Source organism: Notamacropus eugenii, chromosome 4 (assembly GCF_028372415.1).
Source record: "Notamacropus eugenii isolate mMacEug1 chromosome 4, mMacEug1.pri_v2, whole genome shotgun sequence".
NCBI classification, from domain to species: Eukaryota; Metazoa; Chordata; class Mammalia; order Diprotodontia; family Macropodidae; genus Notamacropus; species Notamacropus eugenii.
This window is the reverse complement of record NC_092875.1, coordinates 282,428,945-282,447,259: the sequence shown is the minus strand read 5'-3', so window position 1 is coordinate 282,447,259 and position 18,315 is coordinate 282,428,945. Positions and strand designations below refer to the sequence as shown.

Below are 18,315 nucleotides of genomic sequence, written 5' to 3'. Positions count from 1 at the left end.
GCAGAAGGTTAAATCCGTCCAGTTTTGCTCACCCTCTCCCACTTAACAGAAACATAAGAAAGCAGAGGCACCTTATTGAAAGACTGGTGTTACTTCTGATAAAACTTGGATGATATATGTTTCTATATTTACTTTCATAAGTTATGAATTGATTCAAAAGGCTGAAATCATCATCATGCAATAGACATTAATACTACAGGAGCACAATATATGAGAATTTGAAGATTCTGGGACTATGCTTTGAGAACCTTTTGTGAATCTCTATCACTTGAATCAGTTTAGATCAGTGAACTTTTCAATCATAGGCAGTCTTTCACTGGAAGTAATTCAAGCTATCTCAGATGCAGAGCTGGAAAGATTCTCTCTCCACTTCAGTCTTACTTCAACTCAGCTGTCAAATTGATCTTCCTAAAGCAAAAGTCTTAACACATCACTCTCCTACTCAATAAACTCCAGTAGTTCCCTATCATCTCCATATTCAGATATAAAGTCTTCTGTTAGAACTTTAAAGCCCTTCATATCCTGCTTCTGTCCTACCTTTCCAACCTTCTTACACCTTTTCCAGCTTTGGCAACTACTTCATGAATACAAAAGGTATTGAGTTTGGTTGCTAGCACCCACCTAGTGATTTCTGTTACGGAAACTCTGAGCAGAAGGCAGCCAAAGACCGAGGGTCATCTAGCCAAGCACGTTTTTCTGATGCAATGTGTTTATAGCTACTATTGCTGCTGGGAACAGGAACAGAAATTCCCTCCCCCATTTGCTAGAAATCCAAGAGAGAAAGCATGCTCAGAGAAGAGGTGTTTGCACAGCTTTTTTAGCCAGACTAGAGTCCATCACTTTGACATTAGCCAAGCATCTGTTATGCAACCTTATCATTGCCCCTTATCAGGGTCCAATCAGGAGTGTTTGTTATCCTGGTGGCATTTAATTCCTCAGCATGTATATAGGTCCATTGGGAGGTGCTCCAAGCTAACAGATCAGTGCTTGCCAAATAAATATTTACTGTCCCTAATAAACGGTGCATGTAACATATTTGTCCCTATTCACAATATTGAATGGTTCTCTGGGAAGTTGGGAAGATGAAAGCCATTTAGTGCTTCCCCCCCAACACACACACGCACACACACTCCCTCCCTCTCTCTCTCTCTCTCTCTCTCTCTCTCTCTCTCTCTCTCTCGCTCTCTCTCTCGCTCTCTCTCTCGCTCTCTGTCTCTCTCTCTCTCTCCCTCTTCCTCTCTCCCTCAAGTGCCTTACACTAAAGATTCATATCCAAAACATCCATGTGGCTTACTTTTGAATGACCTCCTGAGGCCATGCACCAAGAATCCCACCAAAAAATCCATTTCACGCTATGTTTATTCAGTCTCTAATTTACTAGGGTTTTCTGTTTTACGTTTTTGTTTGTTTTCATTTTTCTTTTTTGTGAAGGGATATACACCTATAAAAGTTCTAGGCCTAGAGATTACATCCACTCCCAAATATGTGTATGTAAATTCAATAAGAAAAAATGTTTTATAAATTCTCACAAGTTACTTACCTTACCTTGGTACATGCCAGGCCCAAACCCAAACTAAAAAAATTAGAAATTAATAAAATTAAAATAAAGCAAATTGATGTGATGAAAGAAAATTGCCTTTTCTTCAGAATGACGGTTAGTCCCAAATTACTTCCCAGAGCACATAGGGCTCTTCCAAATTTTGGGGGACCTAGGATGACCTAGAAATCACTACTTCTCCACACAAGTGAGAACCAAACTGTCCTAGACGGAAATTTCTCCAAATAGTCCCTTTAGCACAGCAGAAATTACTCATATATTCCTCCATTTTTCTCAAGCTGTTCTATGAGGAACCCTGAAACATCCCAAGTTTACATTTTTTAATGGACCCTATGTTTGTTAATAGTCATTATAGTTATAATTATAATTATAAATATAATAGTCACAACTTTAGAGGATTTTACTACAAAATTTTGTTTGATTTGTGAATTTATCACTATGGAAAACTTTGAGATCCTCTGTTCTAAAGGATTCTAATTACCTAAGGCAATTTAGGTTAAAGTTCATGAGGCTCTCCAGATTTCTCAAATATCTTAAATACAAGAAGGCTAAGAGAAGTTGTTAAAGCAAATTTCTTCCTCTTTTCAGTCTGAGTATGGTTACACTGTAAACATATTTGTTATATGATTATTAGAATATATTTTACATTAAAAACCTAGAAAACAATAACAATAATGGTAAATGACTTAGTATTGTGGGAAAAGTATGGTGAAGTCCTCTTAGGACATCTTTGTGAAGTTCCTTGGGATGAGCCCTGCTCACAGGGTTATTGTGAAACTCGGCAACACTGCCATTTGAGGAACTAGGACCTCTCCTACCCAAAGTGGAGAAATGAACATTTTAGATGGTAAGTGGATTTCATTTGGGATCATTTGGAAACTCATGTAATTATATCTTTCTATGCTATTCTTTTGAACCAACTATTCACCGTGTGTACAAGGCTTACACAGATCTCTTGGGTCTAGGTAACTGAGTTAGAAGTCTTCCCAGAATTTCTATCACCAACTATACTTTTTTGGTTCACAAGCAAAGGTCATTGTGGCAAACAGGAGATAATAGATTTAATCAAGTAAAGGTGATTTACTCCAGGTACCATACCAGTGGCAGTGGGCATAGCAACCACGTGTCCAGCTTGTGCAGCTTTTAATCAGTTTGCATTTCAAGTCACATTGGTCTTCTGCTAGCTTGCAGCCCTTTTTGAGTACTTGCAGAAAAAGATTATTATTGTGCTCAGGTCAGTCCTTAACCAAGTGTGAACTGATCCCTATTTCTGAAGCCATAGTCTTCTCTGATATCATCTCTTTCACCAAGGAAAATTGTGCTTGGCTATGACCCACTTGCCTACATGGACTTTGATGGGGGTCTCATCTCATATTCTAGAAATGTTCTGTTCTCCTTTTGCCTTTATCTACAGACCCAGGAGAAGGGGAGAGAATGATAGTTGTAAATAGATGGAATTTATGAATAGATGAAATTTTGAAGCTGATACATTAAAAAAAATTAGTGAAATTTTGATGCTTGAGGACTTTAATTTGCTGTAGTTCTCTGAGTCTTGAATTCAGGTATAAATAAGTATCTAATACTACATAAGCCTGCTGATTCATCATTCAGTGGAAATGCCATGTGCCTCTGCAGTCTGAGGACTGCCACAAGTGGATGTATGGCCCTGGAAGTGTCAAGAGAATGACCTTGAAAAGGTGAAAGTAGGATTCTCTTGACCTATCCCCATCTTGGTAAATAAGACATTTTCCCACCTGGCCGATTCTGAGCCTGACTATGACATTCTATTATACAATTGGCGGCCTATGACTCATACCTGCAGAGAAATAGAAATAATGTTGTTATGCCTCTGCCTTTCTCCTCACATAGCAAACTCCACTGATAAGGGCAAGTGTAAAAGAAGATGAACCTTATTGGTGATTTTTGATTATATCATACATGCTAGTATAGTGAGGGATCATTTTGAATAGTCATTTGAACCAAAAATAATAGAAACCATGAAGCCTTACAGTTGGTGGATAATTTAGTTTATGAGATCAGCCTATAACATTCTTTCATTATGATAATATGATTAGTGGGAGATATCACTTAGGGAAATTGTGACACAATTTTCAAAATTGGATCAAGAGTTTTACATGCAAAAATTGTTTAAAATATCAATCTAATAATATTAAGAGGAACATAGACTCATTTTCTAATTCAATAACTCCTGGTACAACAATTGAAATTCTCTGAAGTTTGAGGTGAATTATATGCTCTTAGTATTCTTAATTCTTTTTTTAATGTATATTTATTTATTTTTAATTTTGTACATTCATTTCCACAAAATTTTGAGTTCCAGTTTTTCTCCCCATCCCTCCCCTACCCCCACCCCATAACGCCTTGCATTCTGATTATCCCTTCCCTCAATGTGCCCTCCCTTCTTTCACACCCCACCCTTCTCTTATCCCCATCTTCTCTCTTTTCTTGTAGGGCAAGATAGATTTCTATACCCCATTACCTATATTTCTTATTTCCCAGTTGTATGCAAAAACAATTCTCAACATTCCTTTCTAATACTTTGAATTCCAACTTCTATCCCTTCTTCCCTCCCCACCCTTCCACACTGAGAAGACATGCAATTGAGTATAGGCTGTATATGTGTAGTTTTGCAAAAGACTTCTGTAATAGTCATGTTGTAGCAGCACTCTTTGTAGTTGCCAAAAACTGGAAGTCAAGGGGATGCCTATCAGTTGGGGAATGCCATAAATTATGGCATATGAATGTAATGGAGTACTGTTGCACCATAAGAAATGATGAACAAGACTTCAGAGAGGCCTGGAAGGACTTACATGATCGGATGCTGAGTGAAAGGAGCAGAACCAGGAGAACTTTGTGCACAGCAGTAACCACAGTGTGCGAGAGTTTTTTCTGGTAGACTTGGAGCTTCGTAATAACACAAGAACTTAAAAAAAAAAAATTCCCAGTCGTTTTCTAAAGCAAAATGCCTTCCATACTCAGAGAAAGAACTATGGAATTCATTTGCAGAATGTAGCAGATCATGTTTGTGTATGTGTATTATGTTTTGATTTGTTATATGATTTCTTCCATTATTTTAGTTCAACTACACAGCATGACTATAGTGAAAACGTATTCAATAGGAAAGTATATGTAGAGCCTATATAGAATTGTATGCCGTCTTGGGGGGGGGGGGGGTAGGTGGGGGGTAAAAATCTAAGTTTTATGGTAGTGATTGTAGAACATTAAAAAAAATAAATAAAATAATAGAAAAAGTAGAAACATGTCATGTTGTGAAAGACTAACTATATTTCCTTTCATCCTATCCTGCCCCCAATTCTATTCTCTCATTTGACCTTGTCCCTCCCCAAAAGTGTTTATTTCTAATTACCCCCCTCCTCCCATTTGCCCTCCCTTCTATCATCCCCCTCACCCCACTTGTCCGCTTCTCCCCTGCTTTCCTGTAGTGTAAGATAGATTTTCATACCAAATTGAGTGTGCATGTTCTTCCCTCCTTAGGTCAAATGTGATGGGAGTAAGCTTCACTTTTTCCCTCTCACCTTTTCCCTTTTCTCCTCCATTGAAAAAATTTTTTCTTGCCTCTTTTATGAGTAATAATTTGCCCCATTCCATTTCTCTCTTTCTCCTCCCAATATATTCCTCTCTTATCCCTTAATTTTATTTTTTTAGATATCATCCCTTCTTATTCAACTCAATCTGTGCTCTATGTGTGTGTGTGTGTGTGTGTGTGTGTGTGTGTGTGTGTGTGTGTATGTGTGTGTATAATTCCTCCAACTACCCAAATACTGAGAAAAGTCTCAAGAGTTACAAACATTATCTTTCCATATAGGAATGTAAACAGTTCAACTTTAGAAAGTCCTTTATGATTTCTCTTTCCTACTTACGTTTTCATGCTTCTCTTGATTCTTCTGTTTGAAAGTCAAATTTTCTATTCAGTTCTGGTCTTTTCATCAAGAATACTTGAAAGTCCTCTATATCATTGAATGACCATTTTTTCCCCTGAAGTGTTATACTCAGTTTTGCTGGTACTTAATTTTTCTTATAGCTCTATTTTATATGGTTCTGGCATGCTCTTACAACCTGGGAAGTGAATCTAAAAGGAATAAGCCCCTTCAGAGCCGACCTAAGAACGTGACTTGTTTTAGAAATATAAAATTATAGACATTGACCTTTGTTTATCTGCATCAAGAATATATGACCCTTACCAACTGAATCCACGTGAAGCTGTGAATTACTGGAACTTGCTATTATACCACATGCGACTATAATTGATATTAATTTCAGTCTAATTCCAAGTATGATTATCAAGGAATTCTATTAGACCAGTGATTAGATCTATTATCCCATTAGGCCATGATGCCAGTAACCCTGTGGGGTTGACATGAATTACAAGTAGAATTCTCATGGGGAAGAATGGGAGAATGACTTTTGGCATGGGCTAGGATGGGGTTTTCTTATTTCCCCTTGAATGAAAAATGACCCCACACTTGAAGCCTTTCCCGATACATTTGGCTATCTATATGACTCTAGCCTAGAATTGACATGATGTTAGAGAAGCATTTTTCCCTTATTGTATAATGTCCCTATTTTCTTTCCATTGCAAGTTTTATAATCATGGCAGGTTACCAGGTAAATACAGATTTACATCTTTATTTCATACTGGAGCACATCTGAGCCATTATAATAAGAAATAGGTATAAGATTTGAGCTATGTAGCTTAACATTTTAGTCCTTACTAAAATTAATGTGAGGATAATTGGGTATTAATGGACCTAAGTGGGAAAACTCAATTTTATTTAGGTTTATTATTAGCACTTGGATGTTGAGCATATCTTGAAAGGCAAACATGTTTTATTATAAATACCTTATTTGATCTACACTGCCTTGAAATTGAATATTTAATGTATTTATACATTGAGAATTTTGTGTTACAATTGCAGTTATTCTGGCAACTTTTAAATGAATTCATTTGTATATCAGAGGTCATCATCTTATTAAAAAAAAATGTTCCGATACTAGTTCCATTGCTGAATCTCATCCTCTTAAGGGGATGAGCCGCTAAGAGAAAATACTTAGAGTGAAGCATTTTCAGTTGGTTTTAATAAATAATTGTAACAAGATTAGGTAATTATATAAGCCAAATATAAAATTTGGGTTCAGTTTTTTTTTTAATTTTTCAGTTGTTATTTGAATTTGCCAACCTGAAAATGTTAATTTTCTGGTCTAGTGATGTTCATGTTAGTGTTATTAAGATTTGAGCTAGCTCTCATTACCTGACTTGGTTATTGTAATAGCAAACTAGATCTGTATTAAGATCTATTTTGTGAGAGATTTTTAACAGAGAAGGGGATCTTGTCAAGTGAACTGAACTGGAGAGGCCAGTTCACTAGAAGCTGCTCTGAAGCCCCACTCTTTTCAGTATTCCTAAGAGAAGAGATCTCCAGAGGATCACAGGATTGCATCACAGGATATTTCAGAGACTAGCAACTGTAGGAGATGGGACAAGGCAAGCTGTTCCTATAACTCTTGTTACTTGCCTCAGTTGTGCTACATGTCACCTGAAAAAGAATTACCTTGCAGAGAGTCATGAAATCTTCATAAGAGGTATTGAATCTAATTTTCTATCATCAGCACCCTCTCCCACTCCATCTTCTGTTCCAGAAAGCCTGGCACCTTCATCATCATCATATCCTCCACAAATTGTTCCTCATCCACCTGTTCCCAAGCCTTCAGTGACTAGAACCTTAAATCTTCCTTTTCAGTCACTTACTTTGACCTTTGCTGTACCACTGATAGCCATAGCTGATAATTCCTTTGTTCATGAACCTCATTCAACCTATTCCTTATTTTGTTCCACCCCCTGTGCTTCAGTCATCTAGATCTGTTTGTGTTGTCTGCAGAGATGTTGCTTCTCATCACCATAATGGAGTGGCTCTTTATCAAAATTGCTTGAATCGTTTTCATAAATTCAAGATTTCTAGAACTTGCGTGTAGGGCAAACAATGCTTATGCTGCTGTGCTTGAACAAATGCTCTGTGGTCCCTGGATTTTCATAGCTTGTAGGGCATGTTTTACTAGAAGGTACCCATCCCTCATAGTTCTTGGTCAGTGAGAGAGTTACCTCAGACATTTCTTGTATATTTGATATATGATGGATTAATGTTTAATCAAATGGAACATGTTTAAGTTGTGCCCATTTCCCACTTCGCTGATATCATCTTTGAGCCTCAGTAAGGGGACTGCCCCCTTCTGGTTTTGCGTCGCCCATGGAAAACTGACTTCTGTGCATTTAAATTGTAACAGTCCAAAGAAAGACTGGCATCTTTCTGCGGATCAAAAGGGAGGAATGTGAGAAATAATTCATTTGGAGCCCTACTCTATTCCAATCAGTATTAATCAATTTGATATGATTACATAGGGGTAGTAATTGTAAATTCTGTATATTAGACCCTACCGCTGGAGCTACAGATTGTAAGTTTACTTGCCTAATCATAGAAGACTAACTAGAGCCCCTCTACCCTTGTTTTTCCTCGTCATGGGACCAAACCCCATGTGACCGAAGTGACTCAATCACATGGAAAGTCCTCCAACTTATTTTTTTTTTACTTCCATACCTCTCTTTCTTGGCCAACATGAGCAAATGACCATCTTATGATCCTTTAGTCAGTGAAAATGCTCCATGCTTTGCCCATCCTATGACCCCCTGCTGATGTGTCATTTTTGGCCCTCAAGAACAGCCAATGAGATATGCAGCTTTTGCATATTTAGATATCAAAGCTTATAGAAACAAGGTCCTAGAAGAAGGGAGCATCTCAGATCATAAGGAAAATCTGAGATCCACCTCATTAGAGGGGACCATGGACCTTTTAATTAGATGCTGTTGGCTCAGAGCTCTGCCTCAGTGGCTTTTCTTATAGGTTGGTCTATTTTAGTCCCCACAGTTGACAGCAGGACATCCAGGTAGATTTAGCCATTTAGCAGTGGAGTTTAGGAAAGAGATCAATACTAGATGGATACATGGACTTGGTAATCATTTGCATAGAGATGATAATGGAATCAGTAGGAGTGATGAAATCATTAAGGAAGAAAGGTCTCAAAACAAAGTCTTGAGGGAAACCTATACTTAAGGAGTGAATGGTGGATTGTGATCTAGCAAAGGATCCTGAGAAGGACCAGTTGGACAGAACAAGAAACAGAAAACGTCAGTGTTATGTAAGTCAAGGGAGTCTTAAGAGAACATCCAAGAAGAGATTGACAGTTATGTCAGAAGATCCAAAGAAATAAGGGAAGGTGAATACTGAGGAAACTGGAGAGCAACTTTGGAGAGAGCAATTTCAGGAAAATGGGGCATGGTAGATTGCAAAGGATTGAGAAATTATTGGGTGTTGAAAACTTGGGAACAAGCGTAAACAACAATTTCTAGGAATCTGACAAAAATTTAATAATAATAGCTATTATTTACCTGGAACTTTAAGGTTAACAAAGTGCTGTACAAATATTGTATTTTCATAAGCAACTTTTTAAGGAAGATGCTATCATGATCCTCATTTTACAGATGAGGAAGCTGAGGCTGGCAAAAGTTAAGTGACTTGCCCAGGGTCACAAAGCCACATCTTTATTTTCACTAATCTTTTTTTTTTTTTTTGTAATTCCACAAATCATATTTTATGCATCTAAAAGTGTAATTCTAAGAAGAGGTCCATAGGCTTCACCAGATTATCAAATAGGTCCATGACACCCAAAATTTGAGGCTAGATTTGACTTAGGTGTTCCTGAGTATAGGTCCAACAGTCTGTCTCTTGAGCCATTTAGCTGCCTCTCAGAAGGAGAGGAAAAACAGAACTATGTGGAAGTGAAGGTAAGTGTGATGAATGAAATTTTACAAAATACATAATTTCTGGGTAATTAGCAACTGTTTTATTAAGTAAAGCTAGCAAATAAGTAATAAAATGTGGTCAGTGGTTTTCTCTTGTAAACCAGAGACACTCCCTACAGGACATTCTGTGCCTAAAAAGCATTTGGAAAAGGTGTACTTGCGGGTGGAAGTCACTTGTGATTGGTTGACAATCACTGAGGAGGTGGACATATTAATGAGGAGGTCAAAAAGTCTTCACCTCCTTCTGCTGGGAATGTGCCCTGATCATGACACTCAGCCACCTCTAGCAGTCTGAACAAAAGAACGCATCTCTACCTAGACCTCTCTGGTTGGTTTTTCCCTTCGTAGGCTGAGTCAGCCTGAATTCTAATGGAAGGTCTCAAGGACAGGGGCTTATTTCCTAAGGGGAAGATCTTGCCCAGACTGGATTCTGTTTGTAAGGTTTTCTAGTTAGGTTGGGTCTCACCTAAGATCGAAAAGCACATACCTCAAGGACTTGGACAGTCTCATCTCTCAGCTGTGTCCTTCGGAGGCTGACTGAATAACCTATAAGAAAATAGGATGGGAAAACCTTAATTATAATTAACAATTGGTTATTGACATATGAGAGAAATTATTATTTCTCTCAAAAAGTAAGTGAGATTGTTTTTTGTTTTGTCTTGTTTTAAGATAGGGAAGTCCTGTGTATGTTTGCAGATACTAGAGATTCAAGATTTGAGAGATAAGGAATTATCTGTGGCCCAAACACCTAGAATATACAGTAGGGAGTTTGATGAAGGGCACAAGTGGAGAGATTAGCTTTAACTAAAGAGCCACTTTATCCTCAGATAGTGAAGAAAACCAGAAGAGAAGAGCTAAAGATACAGAGGGATTCTGGAGTGTGAATTAGGAAAGAGGTATGTCATTGCCGGTGGTCCCTGCTTTTCAGTCAAGTTAGAGGGGTCATCTAGATGTCTTTATTGGGGCATTGTTAAGGGCTTAAGGAAATAGGAAAAAACTCAAATCAGCTGCTGTAGACAATATGCTAATCAAGGAAAAATTTTAAAAATTGTTCTGTGAAATGAAAGTACAACTGAGATTAGATAACATAAAGTTGTGATAACAAGTTGGTGTGGTTTCCTGACTTCCTACAGAAGAGAGTGGAAGACAAGGTAGATGGATGGAGATGGTATTAGGTCATAGGGCATTGGATTCAAAGGTGGATAACAATGTATCCTTTAGGAAATGATAAATATTGAAGAAGACATGGAAAAGTCAAGACAGTAATGCATTGTTGATGGAATTGTGAACTGATTCAACCATTCAGGAGAGCGGTTTGGAACTATGCCAAAAGGGTAGTCAAGCTGTGCATACCCTTTGATATACAGCAATATCTAGGTCTGTATCCCAAAGAGATCATTAAAAAAGAGTCTTTACTTTTACATATACAAAAATATTTATAGGAGCTCTTTCTGTGGTGGCAAAGAATTAGAAATTAAGGGAATGGCTAAATTGGGGAATGGCTAGATAAGTTGTGGTAAATGTAATGGAATACAACTTTGCTATAAGAAATGATGAATAGGCAGATTTCAGAAAAACCTGGAAAGACTGATGAACTGATGCTGAGTGAAGTGGACAAAACCAGGGGAACATTGTACATGGTAATAGCAACATTATGTGATGATCAGCTATGAGTGACTTAGCTCTCCTCACTAATACAAAGATCCAGGACAATTCCAAAAGACTTTTGGTAGAAAATACTATCCGTATCCAGAGAAAGAACTATGAGTCTGAATGCAGATTGAAGCTTACTGTTTTTACTTTTTTTTTTTTTTTTGTGCCTTTTCCCTTTTGTTCTTTTTCTTCTTTCACAACATGACTAATGTGGAAATACATTTACATATGTAACCTATATCACATTGCTTGCTTGTCTCAGGAAGGAGGGAGAAAAAAATTGAAACTCAAAATCTTATTTTAAAAAAATGAATGTTTAAAACTCTCTTTACATGTAATTAGAGAACATAAAACATTATTTACCAAAATAAACAAATATTTGCTGAATTAAAAAAAAACTGTCCTTTAATTGCTCAACTATGAAGGAGGAACATCAAGTCGTTATAAGGGTACATGAAGAAATAGAGATATAAGTTTCTGTGATGATGAAGGATGGGTGTAGGAGGAGGGATGGGCACAGGAAAAGAGTGGGAAGCACAGAGTGCAAAGGTTTGGATGTGATATAATTTTAGTGAGAGCTAAGGTGGACAGCTAGTTGGTACGGTAGATAGTAGCAGCGGTGCTGATTCATCTTCCTGAGTTCAAAAATGGTCTCAAAAACTTACTGTTTGACCTGGGCATGTCACTTAACTCTGTTTGCCTCAGTTTCCTCATCAGTAAAATGAGCTGGAGAGGAAATGGCAAACTATTTCAGTATCTTTGCCACAAAAACCTCAAATGGGATCATGGAGAGTAGGACACAGCTGAACACAACAAAAGGTATCATCTCTCCTCTGAGTGGAATAAATACTTGTTGCAAGAACTGAGGCCACTGATGAAACAGGGCAGAGTGTTCAAGGGGGTGTTAACATGTATCGATGTAGAAGGGCAAGAATTGAGATGGAGGGAAGACTGTGAACCATATATTGAACTTGAAAAAAAGAAAACAAGTGACCTAGAGACCTAGATCACAGTAACAAGGCTTGATACAGATTGATGAAATGATTAGAGCAGAGGAGGCTATTAAATGTTGGTAGCAGAAGTATGATCCAGAAGTGGTAGTAAAAAGAAAGGAGTATGTCAATTCTTCCTCCTGGATCAATGTGTTTGAGTGAGAGAGACATGGGATAAACAGCAACCAGCACTGGGCAGGGTAGCCAAGATAAAATATTTTAAGGAGAAAGCTAGCTCTAATGAGATAGATGGCTTTGTATTCAGTGAATTAGGAGAGGCCACCTGCTAAAAATAGTGGGGAGCTGGGAGCAGAGTAATGAGGATTTAAGAAACATGGGGAAAGTTTGGATTTGGAGAATGAAAGTACTATGTGGCAATTATGGGTCCTTCTGAGTTTATTTTTTATTATCTCCCTGAAATTGTTTGAGAAGATGTAGTCACTATATTAACAAGCACTGTGTCCAGAATATGATCAGAAGATGAGAGAACTGGAGACTATGTCATTCATTCACCATTGAAACAAATGAGGATGTTTAACGTAGAAAACAGAATCCTGGAAGGGAAGCAACAACACATGAGATAACAAGTGACTATCTCGCTTGTCTTATATACTTTCTCTGCAAAATGATGACTTGTTTTGTTGTTTTTTCAGTCCTGTCTTACTCTTTGTGACCCCCTTTGGGATTTTCTTGTCAAAAATACTGGAGTGGTTTAACATTTTTGTCTTCAGCTCATTTTATAGATGAGGAAACTGAGGCAAATAGGGTAGATAATGCATTTCTTTCCCTTAATTGGGAGATGGGAAGGCAGAAGTTAATGATTGGTAAGAATTTAATTTCAAAGACTCAGATTGCTAAATGTGACAACCAGAGAATAGCTTATTGAATTCAAGAATGTCTACTGAAGTGAATTGTTGAACTATTAGCTCCACGTGCACCTGTTCTGTTCTGTCTTCTGAGAAGACAGGGAATTGGGAAACTGGGATAGCAAAGTAGTTAACCCAAATAGCCTAGCAGACTTAATGGCAGGTGGTCCATCCATAAGAGCTGTGAATTTGTGCTAGAGTGTGTCACAGGTTATAAGAGGAAGCAGAATTAATATTTTGCAGCTCAGTACACAAAGCAAGGCTTTAGAGAATAAAGAGGCTTATATAACAATAGAAAGAGAAATCCCTGGCCCCAAGGCCTGCATTATTCTGGACCAGGCCTTTAAGGAATCATCCCTGGGGAATATGGAGTTCTTGTTTGGCCTGTGGTCTAGTGCAATTTCTCCTATGGGCCATATAATTTTTTTAGATAAAAATAAAAATTCCTTAATTTGACTTGATGCAAAAATATAAATTAATAGAAAATGCATAATAGAATCTTTTAAAAAAGAAATTATAATATTAATAAGAAGTGAGATTATAACATTCTAATTGCTTTAATAAATCTAGTATATAGAAATTATTTATAATTAGCATCTTAACTGTTTGGAAGTTTGAATCTTTCATTTCACTTTCTGAATACAAGTGATGACCACTAAGATCTGCTGCTGGCAATAAAATATCTTCTTTGAAAGTAAACTAACATTCCTCTTCTTTATTTCCTTGGCAACTCTTCTCTATTTCACCTATTCCCTTTTTTCTCCACGGATATGAATAAAATCTCATTAAAAACATTCTTGTATAAAATACACCTTTTTCCCTGAAGATGATCCTTTCTTGTTCTGAATATAACCCATCTGATATAGGTACTAATTTTCTAAAATAAATGCTTTGTTTGACTTCTGTGTAGTAGCAGTCACTTTCTGAAATGAATAAGCCTGTGAGAGACAGACAACTGAGTTGAACTTTAACCTCACAGTTCTTTGCTTTGCAGTTAATCACAGTCATAATTTCAGAGTTGGAAGGACCCAACTTACATTTGAAAATAATTTCCTTTATAGTATACCGCATAAGAGGACATCCATTTTGCTTGAAAACCTCCACTGAGGGGGAACTCAGTACCTCCCAAAACATTGGGAACTTGTTCTACCACAGACCTACACAGCTTATAAACTTCTTCAGGGTGCACATAGGTTAGACTTGGCACAGATTGACAATGGTTGTTGCCACAGGTCACATCACAAATAGGAAAGTGTACAGTGGCAACCTTACATTTTTTTGTGGGCTACCCGAAATCCTTTGGTGGGCCACAAGCAGCCTGTAGGCTGTATGTTGCATAGGCCTGTTGTACCACATGACAGGCCTTCAGATATTTGAAGACAATCCTCTGTTCCTCTAAAGTTCCCAACATAAACACCCTCTGTTTTCTTTATCCTCAAGTAACTTGAGCTTGAGGCCCTTTGCCATCTTAATTGCTCTAGAAACTCTCCAGATTATCAATTATCAATGCCCCAAACATAGTACTCCAAATGTAGCCAGGAATAGGACTATCAACTGTTCTCTCTTAATAAAAGTTATATCTCTCTTAATACAACCTAAAATCCCATTAGCATTTTTGGGTGCCATGTCACATTGATGATAAATTGAGTACACTGAGTACATTGGAATCTATCTAGCCAGGCTTCCTCCATATCATTTTTGTGAAGCTGCTTTTTTTTAAACCCCCAAATAAGACTTTACAGTTATCCCTGTTATATTTTATTAAATGTTGAAATACTTTTCTGTTCCTAATGATTTCATCTAGTTTATTAACTATCCCTCCCAGCATTATGTCATCTGAACATATAATGAGCATGTCCTCTATGTCTTTATCAAAGTCATTGGTAAAATGTACTAAACAACGTAGGGCAAAACACAAATTCTCCAGGGACAGTTATAACTTTGGATTCAGTCCTTTATTGAGTTGCAAATTTATATAACCACATAGTCATCTAGATCATGCTAGACCATTTAGGTAACAAAAATAGCAATAAAAGACTTCATTGAATGCTTTACTGAAATTATTGTTTACAGCTATTCCAATCATCCAGTCCTGAAAACTTAGAATATAATCACAAAATGTTAAGAATGTGTTAAACTAGCTGTAAAGATGTCTTTGCACCCAATCCCTTTATGATGTATGTATACCATTTTCTCATGGTATTTGATAAAATCATAGCCCTAGAAGTAGGAATGACATCATGAGAAAAACCAAAAATTCAACACACTTTTAAACCCCTAGAGGTACCATTTCATTGGAAATCTGAGGAAATCCATGCTTGAGTTGTTGTGTTCATCCTTCATTGCCAAAGAAGACCATACCATCAGAGAAACAATGACATGACTTGCACTTGACTTTGAGGGAGGTCTGTGCAAGGTTGCCAGCCTCACTTCTCCTCCAGAGTCATCTGAATCCAGTGACCAGATATTCATCAGGATGACTAGAGATGACCCAGGATGCACTGGGAGACCTTGGGCCCTTTAGGCCAAGGTCTATGCCGGTACTCACTTAGGGTGAGGTAATGCCCATTCATTGAATAGACCTGTTTAAGAGAAGTGAGGCTGGTGACTTTGCACAGCCCTCACTCACTCAAAACAAAGTCAAGTGCAAGTCATGTCATTGTTTCTCTGATGGCATAGTCTTCTTTGGCATTGAAGGATGAATACAACCTTGTGAGTAGACTCAGCTCTTCCTCTCCTGTATGTCTTCCCCTCCCCTCCCTTCCCTTCCCTATCCTCTTCCCTTCCAATCCCCTTCCCCTTCCCCTCCCCCTCCCCTCCCCTCCCCTTCCCTTCTGTTCCCTGAACCTTGAGCCTACTGCACTCTGAAGCTCAGACACCATGGGGCCCTTGCCCCCTGCCTAAAAGCTCTCTTCTGGACCCTCCTGGCTTCAAAGTGATTATCAATAATAACTGTTGCTGTTTCCCTCCCAGCCTGATGTCTTTCTTCTCTTTGCCTCATTAAAGAGGCCATGCCATGCTTGGGACCTCCATGTGAAAGATACTTCTGCTGGGGGAGATTAAGATTTTTCTTTTTTCTTATAACGAGCGTTAGTGCCTAGCTGTAGAATAGACGACGTACCCAGCAGTTCTAGAGATCATCAAATGAAAGGAAGGAAACAAGCATTTATTAAGTGCTTACTGTGTGCTAGGCACTGTGCTAAGTGATTTACAAATATTGCACACAAGAACATTGTCAGGTTAGGTGTCATTATAATCCCCAGATACTGAGGCAGACAGTTTGCATGAGTTGCCCAGTCACTCAGCTAGTATCTGTGGCTGTATTTGAACTCAGTCTTCCCTGCTTCTAGACCCAACACTTTGACTACTGTAGCACCTAGCCTGAACCACAGTTGAGTGAAGTCAGACGCACTCTCCAGTCAGAGATATAGAAATTCAGTCACTCAAGGGATAAAGCAACTTCAAGGAACAGGACCTTTGGCAGTGGAGAAGAGAGCCAGGTATGGATTCAAGAGAGCTAGTCCTAACAAAGGTATGTGAGCTGTGGAAGGGAGCAAAGCCTGGAAATAAAGCTGAGCAACTTGCTCAAGAAAAAGTGCTGAACCCAAGGGATGCTGCATGAGTACTGTTTGTAAAGAAAAGAAATTTCCAAGTCCTGAAATACTTGGAATTCTGAGTTGCCTTTGCCACATATTTACCATGCATGTATGCCTCCCTACCATTCTTTTAAAATTTGAAGTGATTCCACTATATATGTTGGGTATATATGTGGTAGAGTATTCTCCACGTTTGTGTGTGTGAGGGGGGATTGTTTAGAAGCTCTTGTTTGTATTTTGCTGTCTTCATCTTTGTGACGCTTAGCCTTTGCTAAGAGCTAATTGTATACTGGTTGACTGTTAAAGGAAAACAAGCCAAAGGGGAACTGGTTATCTATAATGTTAGGAATAAGTACCCACAGACTAATTTAGAACTCAGAGAAAGTGCTACCCCTCTATCTGAGGTCTAGTAAAGCCAGTCAGATAAGGAAATGAGGTTGTTCTGGCATTATCAGTTCTTAATGAAGTCATTCTAGCAAGGAGGCTGTTTAGTGGCACAATGCTAGGCTGAGAGTCAAGAAGACAGGAGTTCGAATCCAGCCTCAAACATTTACTAGTTATGTGACTATTAATGTCTTTTTGTCTCTATTTTCTCAACTGTATAAAGGGAAAAATAACAGTACCTACCTTACAGAATTGTTGTAAGGATCTAATGAAATAATAAAGTGTTTAACACAATGCTTGGCACCTAGTAGATACTATATACATGCTTATTTCCTTCTTCTGTCTCACACTCTTCCAATTCTTAGTGATAATAGGTTCCCATATATTCACAAAGTTTGTGTTTGGTGACACATTTTAGAATTTTATCAGGAATCAAAATCATGTTTACTGACCTATCGTTTACATACTACATTCTGTTTCCATTTTGAAAATTGAAATGATATTTGCTCTTCTCCAGGCCTGTTAGATGTCTCCTGTTCTTTAAAATCCTATTCTCCAAAATCCTTTGAAGGTCCCTGATTGTGGATCAGAAACTACATATATTAATTCTTTCAGTATTTTGTAGTTCATTTGACTTGCTGACCTGAGATCATTAAGGGTCAATAACTATTCTGTTATTATCTCTTACCTATCTTGAATTTCAGCTTATTTGTCATTGTTATTCTGCCCTCTTCTGTCCCAAAGTTATTCGCCTTGGCAGAGAAAAAAAATCAAATTAAATCTGAATGATTCTTATTTCTTTCTATTATCATCCCAATGGATAGAACTCCTGGAGTCAGAAAGACCTGAGTTCAAATCCAGCCTCAGACACTAGCTCTGTGCTCATGGTCAAGTCATTTAATCTCAGTTTGCCTCAGTTTTCTCATTTGTAAAATGGGAACAATAATAGCATGTACTTCCCAGAGCTGCTGTGAGAGTGAGGTAGTAATTATATAGCACTTAGCACAGTGCTTGACACAGAGTAGGCACAATATGATTGTTAGCCATTATCCCTTCTCAGCAGCACTCCACAACCACAACAGATAATCCTTGTGTTGTTACTATTCCTTAACCAGCTTCAGTTTAGTTTGGGTTTGGGGTTTTTAGAATTCCATTCTTCATTGCTTGCTAATGTTCAGTACCTGATTTCTCCCAGAGATTTTTTTTATATTGTTATGAGTTTGATAGATACCAGTAACTCGAATGTTTCCCTAAACAAAGAAGAGCAGAAAAAGAGAACTGCATATAAAACCATGAATTTCCACCGTATTCAGTTTCAGGGGTTTTTTTGTGCAGAATATTTCAAATTTAACATAGTACTTTCATCATTGCC

General features: G+C 37.8%; 1 protein-coding gene across 5 annotated transcripts in view; it reads left to right on the top strand.

The window, feature by feature from the left end:
- Positions 1–18,315, top strand: part of TTPA (alpha tocopherol transfer protein) — a 118,285-nt gene that overhangs the window by 33,006 nt on the left and 66,964 nt on the right. The gene's annotated exons all lie outside the window — the stretch shown is intronic.